Source organism: Vicugna pacos, chromosome 29 (assembly GCF_048564905.1).
Source record: "Vicugna pacos chromosome 29, VicPac4, whole genome shotgun sequence".
In the NCBI taxonomy this organism is placed as follows: Eukaryota; Metazoa; Chordata; class Mammalia; order Artiodactyla; family Camelidae; genus Vicugna; species Vicugna pacos.
The window spans coordinates 1,183,599-1,192,390 of record NC_133015.1 but is presented as its reverse complement, the minus strand read 5'-3'; the positions used below and the strand labels follow the sequence as shown (position 1 = coordinate 1,192,390).

The 8,792-nt window shown below is 48.4% G+C and overlaps 1 pseudogene; it reads left to right on the top strand.

Moving 5' to 3' along the window:
* The first annotated feature begins 8,234 nt into the window (after positions 1-8,234).
* Positions 8,235-8,412, top strand: LOC140690292 (ATP synthase subunit ATP5MJ, mitochondrial pseudogene; annotated as a pseudogene).
* Positions 8,413-8,792: the final 380 nt, after the last annotated feature.

The window sequence follows — 8,792 nt, the reverse complement described above, 5'->3', positions numbered from 1 at the left end:
GATGCCCTTGGAACCTGTCCTCCACTCTAGTCCATGCTTCACCGTGGAGCCAGATTAAATCTCCTAAAGCACGTCTCTGACCTTACCAGTCTTCTGCTCAAAAGTCTGCATTAGTTAAAATTCACATTTTCTTATATGAGCATTTAGGACTCTATCTAAGAGCTGTCGGGCAGTTACCTGTCAAAATTGCCAGGGCACAAACCTTTTGACCCAGACTGTATCCCAGATCTCTTCTCCCGCAGGAGTGAAATCATGAAAGCACAAATGTAATCACTGCAGACTTGTTTGAAGTAGCAAAAGATTGGAAACAACCTAATGGGAGGGACTGGTAACTGCATTATGTACAGCCAAACAATGGAATACTATGCTGCCATGAAGATGAATAAGGCAGCTCTTTATAAATTCATGGAGCATGATCTACACCAGTGGTTCTCAAAGTGTGATTCCTTGACCAACAGTATCACCTGGGAACTTGTTGGAAATGTATGTTCTCAGGCCCTACCCTGGACTGACTGAATCAGAGACTGGAGTGAGACCCAGCAATCTGTGTTTTAGCCAGGAAGCCAGTAATCATGATGCATGCTCCATTTTGATAACTACTGGTTTACAATATTTATAATTAAATGGAAAAAGGTACAAAGATACATATATACTATGCTACTATTTATGCATGAAAGGCAAAAGAGGTATATATTTTCTTGTTTATGCATAAAATCTCTCTGTAAGGATGCCTAAGAAATGGCCAACGTTGGTTGCCTTTGAGATGGGGACTAGAATAGCTGGGGGCATGGATGGAAAGGTGACTTTTCACTGCATATCCTTCTGTACCTTTTGAATTCGAACCTTTTAATATATTACTTTTTTCAAGTATTAAAATGCAACAGCCCGCACCCGTCAGACCTCAGTCTTCCTCATCAGCTTCCTCTCTTGCTTCTTTGGTGGCCTCTTCACACCAGTCAAACTTGTCTCTTCACTGTGCCTTGGGTTAGTGTTGCATTTCCTGGCCATGGGCCTTTGCTAACTTCTGTGCCCCCAGCTGGAATTCCCTTTGCTATTCTCGGCAGAATTACAGCCAACTCAAAGGCAGCCCAGATGCTGCCTCCTTTGGGGATTTGGCCGACTCACTCCCTTGCAGGCAGGATTAACCAGCCCTTCTCCTCGGCTTCCCCAGCCTGCTCCTCTGTTGCCCACTGCATGGCTGTCTTCTCTAATAGGCTGTCGGCTCTCTGCAGGCAGGGACTCGGCCTTGCCCATCACTGTATCCTCAGCACCCAGCCCAGCCCGCAAGTCGGTACCTAAGAATTTTAGTGAATAACTGAACAAACAAAGGAATGTTGGATACGGAGATGGGGACTTCAGGACACAGGGTGACCTAGACAGTAAACAGACCTAGGAGTGGTAATTGCCCAGGGAGGAGAATGAATCTAGGCAAGAAAGATGGGGAGAGGCTGTAGGGGGAAGCTGCTAGTGGCTGGGCTTTCTACCAGCTTTGGTTCGGGGCTGAGCCATCATCGGTGCCCTGAGGGGGAGGGAGGGGAGGGCACCTTCACCCGGGAGCCCATGGCATTTATTTAGTTTTATTGCAGGGGGGACTACCTTTAAAAAGGCAGATGTGCTCTGGAAAGGCAGTAATTGTGGGGTAGAATGCAGGTCTTAAAAAGACCTCATACAGCCTGGAAGGAGGGCAGGCTGCCTACCGAGGGGGTTATTCTGATGACAACCAAGTCCAGGTGAAGCTATTTTTTTTTAAATATTAAAAAGAATATGCCCCCAGTGGCCACACTGTCCCTAACCTCCCTCCATCTCGAGAAAGCATCTGACATTTCCTGCACATTTTAACTTTCTAACCAAATAATGAAATAATCATATTGGCTCCTCGGTCACAGGATTCATTTTCTCTCATTCCTGGGCTTCAAAATTCATCTCATATTTTAATCTGTTTTGAGCTCTTTTCAATTGCCTTGGAGATAGAGCCAAAGGTTCCTTGAACTCCTGTTGCCTAGAGTTGTTTGGTTTCGGTTCCTGTGGGGTATTTTTTTTAATAACGTGGTCCATCCGGCAGCAGCGGCAGGAATTCTAGGGGGGTCGGGGCCCAGGTCGGGCTGCACACAGCTTGCCTCCCTGATAGTAAATTAACACCCACATTCCAACTCTGGGCATTCTTGTTTTTTCCTTCCTCTTCAATGGTACCCTCCCTTCTCAATTGTATTAATGTTTAAAATTAAGCTCAGCCTCTGGTAGAAATTCTCTCCCACATCCTCTAGGCCACGTGGACCTTCCCTCTGAGCATCAGGTAAACACACACACAAAAATCCACAACAGCAATGACAATGAGAATTTCCGAACCTCGGTATCTTTCGGGCACGTTCTGAGCACATTTATGGATTAATTCACTTGATCCCACATGCCCCTCTAGGGTAATATTCGTATTAGTGTCCCCATTATTTTGACGAGTAGACTGAGGTCTAGAGAGATTCAGTAACTTGTCCAAGAGCTGGAATACACTTCAGGTCAGTTTCAACCGGTTTAACTCTTGGCTTTCCTGTTTTGTGTTTGTGCGTCACAGCTTCCCAACCAGACAGCAGGTTCTCGGGGTGGGCGCTGCACTCTCCAGCTGCTGTGCTAGGCATAAATACATGCGGTTTGGTGGAGCTCCTTAGCTCATGAGAGACCAGAGAGGGACGCTGGTTTAGAGCAAAAGGCAGGGGCCCTCTGCATCTTTCTTAGAGCCGTTTTGGGGTGGTGAGTGGAGTTGCTTGAGAACTTACCAACACTTCTTATTTTGCATAGACAGTGGCAAGGGGACAGTGTGATGCAGGTGACAAGGCTCCACTTTGGGGACATGGAACCGTATGTGTTGTAGGATGTTGGAGAGAGTTGGGTACACATCAAGAAGCACCCTGTGACCATGGGGAGAGGGGAGCTCACTGGCAAGGATTCCCCATATGAAAATGAGAGGGGCCCCTAGGAGAGAAAGCCTTGGCAATGGGGAGGAACCAGCATCAGCTTTCCCTCCTAGGGGTTCCTCTCTATCAGTGCAGTCTCATCCTCTAATTGGGTTGTCTTTGTTCCATAAAGATGACCAAACTCAGGCAGGCATTTTGCATCTTTGAGCCTCAGTCATCTCATCTGTAAAATGGGTAGAAATACCCAAACATGCCTTACTTGTGGCAGAGCACCAGGGCTTGGTACTTCATTAAAGGCTTCCTAAAGATTCCAATGTGCCCTTGTGTTGAGACCCACTTTCCTCAGCATGGCATGGCACAGGGCATGAGTGGAGAAAAGAGAGAGGGAAGTCCGTCAGAATTTCATGTACCTAGTAAAAATTTTTAAAAATCATGTTATGTTATTAGATGCTATGATATGCTTTAGGACTGATACTGGATGTGTTTTGCAAGGTCAAATAAAATTAAATGAGTATATTAAATTTTTTTTAGAATAAAAAATTTTTTTTGTTGATGAATAGTCAATAGGTTTATAATGTTGTGTTAGTTTCTGATGTACAGCATAGTGATTCAGTTATAGATATACATTCCTTTTCATATTCTTCTTCATTCTAGGCTAATTTTTTAAAAAAACACCTTCATTGTGGTCTAGTTCCTGTACAGTAAACTGTGCATATTTAGATGTACAACTTGATGAATTTTGAGAGATGTATACACCCATGAAACCACCACCACAATCAAGACAGCTAACATTTCCATCCCTCCCCAAGAGGTGCAATTTTCCAATTCCCAGTTTAGCCCTTCCCATCCTCTTTAACCCCTGGTAACCATAAATTTGTTCTCTATGTCGGTAAATCTGTTTCTGTTTTGTAGATAAGTTCATTTGTATCCTTTTTTTTTAGATTCCACATATAAGTGATATCATGTGGCATTTTTCTCTCTTTCCGGCTTATTTCACTTAGATTGACAGCCTCCAGGCCCATCCATGTTGCTGCAAATGGCATTATTTTATTCTTTTTTTTTGCTGAGTAGTATTCCATTGTGTATATAAACCATGCCTTCTTTATCCAGTCATCTGTCAATAGACATTTGGGTTGTTTCCATGTCTTGGCTATTGTAAATAGTGCTGCTGTGAGCATTGGGGTGCATGTGTCTTTCTGAATTATATTTTTCTCCAGATATATGCCCAGGATTGCTGGATCTTACGGTAAGTCTATTTTTAGTTTTTTAAGGAACCTCCATACTGTCCTCCATAGTGGCTTCACCACATTCTAGGCTAATTTTTATATTTAGCAAAAGACTGTACAGCATGAGTCTCCTTTGAGATCTGAGAGTCGAGACCCCAGAGAAGCTGGGAAGCAGGCAGGCAGGCAGCAGCAAACGTGGAGCCTGGAAGCCTGGTTATCAAGGCTGACTCCATCACTCACTCACTGTGTGAGTCTGGGGAAGTTACCTACCCTCTCTGAACTCAGTTTTCTCCTCTGTCACATGGGACTATTCACACCTATCTTACTGAATCATTGTGTGGAAAAATAAGATCATTCATGAAATTTTTTTTTAGAAATCAAGACTTCTATGGAAATGAAAATATTGCATAAAAACACTTCTGTTCTGTATTCTGTCGACTGTGGCTCTCTGGACATCGTGCCTTAGGAGTTCTGCCTGACGTGGGGAGACCAGATGTCCTAAATTCCTGGGCTCCGGCACAGGTTTACCCCACCGTGTGCATTCCGGACCTCATCCACTCCTGGCACCACTGACCAGCCCTTTCCCTCCTCAGCTCCCGTCTTCAGATTCCATCGCCCTCCACTGGCTTCTTCCCCTCAGGACAGAAACCTACTCCTTCCCTCGCAGTAGAAATAATACACACCTGTGACCCTTGGGCCCCCTCCTCCTTCCACCTTTGCCTTTCACGGGATTCCTGGGACATGCCACTCACTCCTCACTCCTCTGCCCTGGCTGCCAGCTGCTCTGTCCTTGTCTACCTGAGGTCTCTGCGGTGTGTGCCCTGTAGGTCATTCCCTTCAAGGCACGCTCTCCTTCCTCAGGCTCCCTCACACCCTCCCCTCCCCCTCCCCCTCAACTTTGCCGGATCACCTAGCTTTAGGGATTCCACTTCGTAAGTATTTGTTATACCGGTAGACTCCCCTCAGTGCGCACCCCACTCCTTTGGTTCAACCCCTCACCTCTCACCTGGTCCAGCCTCCTAAGGTGTTCTGACTTCCCTTCTCAGCTGCTTCTGGCCTCTAGGGTCAAGTTCGATACAAAGCCCTTTGCGCTGTAGCCCTGCCTGCATCTCCAGACTCATCTCTTCCAACTCTTCCTTTCACATTTGCATTCATTCTGCAGATCTCTCCTGGTGTGGCATGTCTCTGTGATTTTCCACGTTTTGTAACATTCCCGTAAAACCCTCCCTGGCCACCACTACCCCAGCCTCGTGCTGGAAGAATGTTCATCTTATAAATCCCAACTCAACTGTCAGATCCCTCAAGGAGCCTCCCCTGATTCCTTTGCTTGGTCCCCAAATGGGCTTAGTCTCACCTTGCCTTGCTCTGGGCCACCGCGGCTCACAGTCACGCTGCTTTCTGAGCTCCCCTCCCACTGCATCATGCTCACAGCATTGCTTCTCCAGAGCTGGGAGCTCACTGAGAGAAGGGTTCATGGCTGGTGCCCTCTCTTTCCAGCTCTTGCCCTCAGATTTGCAGAGCCAGCTGCAGAGTTGAACCTCAACAAATTTGTAGAATTAAATTGAGTTGATTGATATGCAAAGGACAACTCGAAGCATCTTGACAGGCCACGGTGACTTCCGAATGCCCAAAGAATGTCCATGGTTCCTCTTTTCCAATGTTTGGGAAAGTAGTTATCCTCACATGGGATCGAGGCGTGCTGATTCACAGTTAGTGAGGGTCTTGACTTGTCTGTGATCTCTGCCATCTTCTGATCTCTGCAGAGAGCAGGGGGCTTCCTCCATGAGGGCCCTGTTCATGCATAATTCTAGATGCACACACATCCTAGGATGCTGTGACTGGGCCTGTGGAAGCAGCCAGAGCTCTGAGCCAGGGAGAGACTCCGATGTCCTGAATGCTGTTCTGGATTCTTTTTTCCTGCGTCCACGTCCCACAAGGGTAAGCACCTGCTGAAGGGCAGTGGTCCCTCCCCCTGCCCCAACTCTGGTGATTTCTTGCTCCTGTTTTGGACCACCCATGGCTTCCTTTCCAACATCTCTCTCACCGTTCTCTCTTTGGGAAAAAGGGAAAGGATGGCTTGTTAAAGTTACAAAGCATCCTTGCGGAACGGACGCCTCTAGCTTTGGGTGGGTTTCCCGGGGCCCTACTTGCCGGGCAGGCCTCCTCTGCCCTCCTTTTAGATCCTTGAACTGTTGTTAAATTCATTCTTGAAATTTTCCTTTGTAACTTCTGCCGGTCTCACCCTCACAGTGGTATCTGGTGTCCCGTCATCTTGCCATCACTACAAAACCTTTCATTTTAACTTCCTGTTCTACCTAAAAATGTGTCATTTTATGTATTAAAATGTTATTGTATATTAGAAGATTGTAATGTTATGTACTGTAAGAATGTCTGTCCCTGGTTAGACATTTGAAAACCAAGCCTTTGAAAACCAAGTTTTGATCATCTTCATGGTTTCCTCTTTCTAAACCTGCTCTGAAAGCTTTCCTTCATCCTAGAGTGAAAATGACAAATATGAGGAAAAAGCTTGGCTTCCTACAGGGGAGGGGAAGGGATGGAGCTGGGGTGCAGGAACGTTAGGCATCAGCTCTGGGGGGCTGTGGGCGTGCATTTGTGGGTGGTGTGGTCAGCAGCTCTGTCTTCTGGTCCTTGGCGGGATTGTCCTGGTACTCCTCGTGGGGCGGGGTCACAAGATGAGTTCTAGCCAGTGAATTGTGGATGCTGGGTTTGACCTCCAGCTTGGAGCATTAATTACCAGTGTGAGGCCCTCCAGAGCCGGCAGGACAGTTGGCCACGTTGGAGACGGTGGCTCCTGCATCAGCCTGGAACCCTGAGTGACTGCAACAAGGCCAGTCTACAGTGGATGCTTGTGACTGCAGCATGACCTGGCCTAGCCAGACTGGTGGAGGAACTGGTTCTATGCCTAGAACAGCTGTGCTGTGTGGCAACAATGTAAACTGTGTGCCACTTGCTTCCAGCAAACATGAAAATGAAAAGGGCAGAGCATCCGTGCACGTGTACTGTGAGCATGAAATACACAGACGCTGTCTTAGGCCATGGGGATGTTAGGGTAGTCTGTACTGCTGGCCTCCCTGACTGATGCGGGGAGGTGGGGAGGGCCTGAGCAGGGGTGGGTGGGACAATGTTTCAGGACCAGTGACACCTGTCGGGAGACCCCAGAAAGTCTGATCTTGGCAGGCGGTCACCTCTGTGCTGTCGAGGAAGGCCGATCCTGTGTCCTGCATGCCCGGGGGCACCCGTGAGGATTCCCTGGACCCTGTGACCCACAGGCTGAGCAGGCTTGTTTTCTCCTTGGAGCTCTTCTTTGTCTGTTTCATTGTCACCTTTTCTGTGTGACAGCGTCAGGGCTCTGGAGAGGCAGAGGTGAGAAAGTGTGAGCTCTGTGTCCTATTTCCCAGCTGTTATTCTCCAGGTGTTGACTCTGAACAGAATCCACAAGAAGGTGAAGTTTGTCCCTGTGACCGCCCCCTACCCCTCTCCCAGTCTCTACCCCTCATTGCTCTGGCTTCTCCCGGCAGTTCTCTACCTGTTCTGCAGGTGGCTCTTTGCTTCCCCCCAGAATGTGTGCATCCTTGAGCCCTCCTGGGGCAAATCTTCCAGTGTTTCTAGGTGACAGTCTTGTGATCTGATAGATTCATCTCAGTGCACATATTAAGGAGGAGTGCAGGCTGCCTGGGTAGGGGTCGGGGGATGCGGGATCATTCATTCCTCAAATGGCTACTGAAGCTGCTCTGAGCCCAGCTCTGAGCACACTACTAAGGCCCGGCCTCTAGACCCTTGCAGTTCAGTGGAGGAAGGCAGGGTTTAGAAGTATGGTGCAGGGTAGTGTGTGTGAGGAACTCTGGGTGGAATCCAGGCCATGGGTGCTGTGAGGGTCGAAAGGGTGGCGAGAGTGCTCTGTGGTCTGGAGTGAGTGGTCAAGGCCATGTCACTATTTTGGGGCATCAGTTTCCCCATCTGTCAAATAAGGAGTGTGGGCTTGTTGATCGCTGTTTAGATTGCCCAACGCAAGAGTTTCCAGCACCTTTCTGAGTCGTTGGTAGTGAGTTGGGGCTGCCTGAACCACGGGTCCTGCTCTGGGATGCTTCAAAGCCTTGTTAAGGAGGTCCAGATCCTCACGAAGCCCTACTATACCCAAGGTTACCAGATTTGGGTGGGGATGGGGTTGATGGACTTCATCTTTTATAAAATCAGGAGTGCTAAAAAGAAGTCAAGGCTTGAAAGCCTTCAGTCCTGCGCCTGCTCGTGGTCACCATTAATCAGCTTTATGTGGATGAAATGTCGGGCTGTCTGTGTTGGATGGGGATGTGGGACGTCGTTTTGACTTGTAGGTGTGCCACTGCCCGTGTGCACGAACAAGTGTACCTGTGAGATACACACACACAAAGAATTCCAGGGACGCTTGTTCACCGTCGGAACTCCCAGGCCCCTCCTAGAGATTCAGAGTCTGTGGGTCTGGAGTGGGGCCGGGAGCCTGGCCCTCTGTTTCTCATCTGGCCTCCCCTCCCCACCCAAGCTCCGGCCCAGGAGCTGGGATGTTGAGGGTTGGGCGTTGAGCCCGGCAGGCTGTGAAAGCTGCAGGGCAGGGATGGTGGGTGGGATGTTGGAGGAGGGCCTTTGAGATGCCCAGCCCTGCATG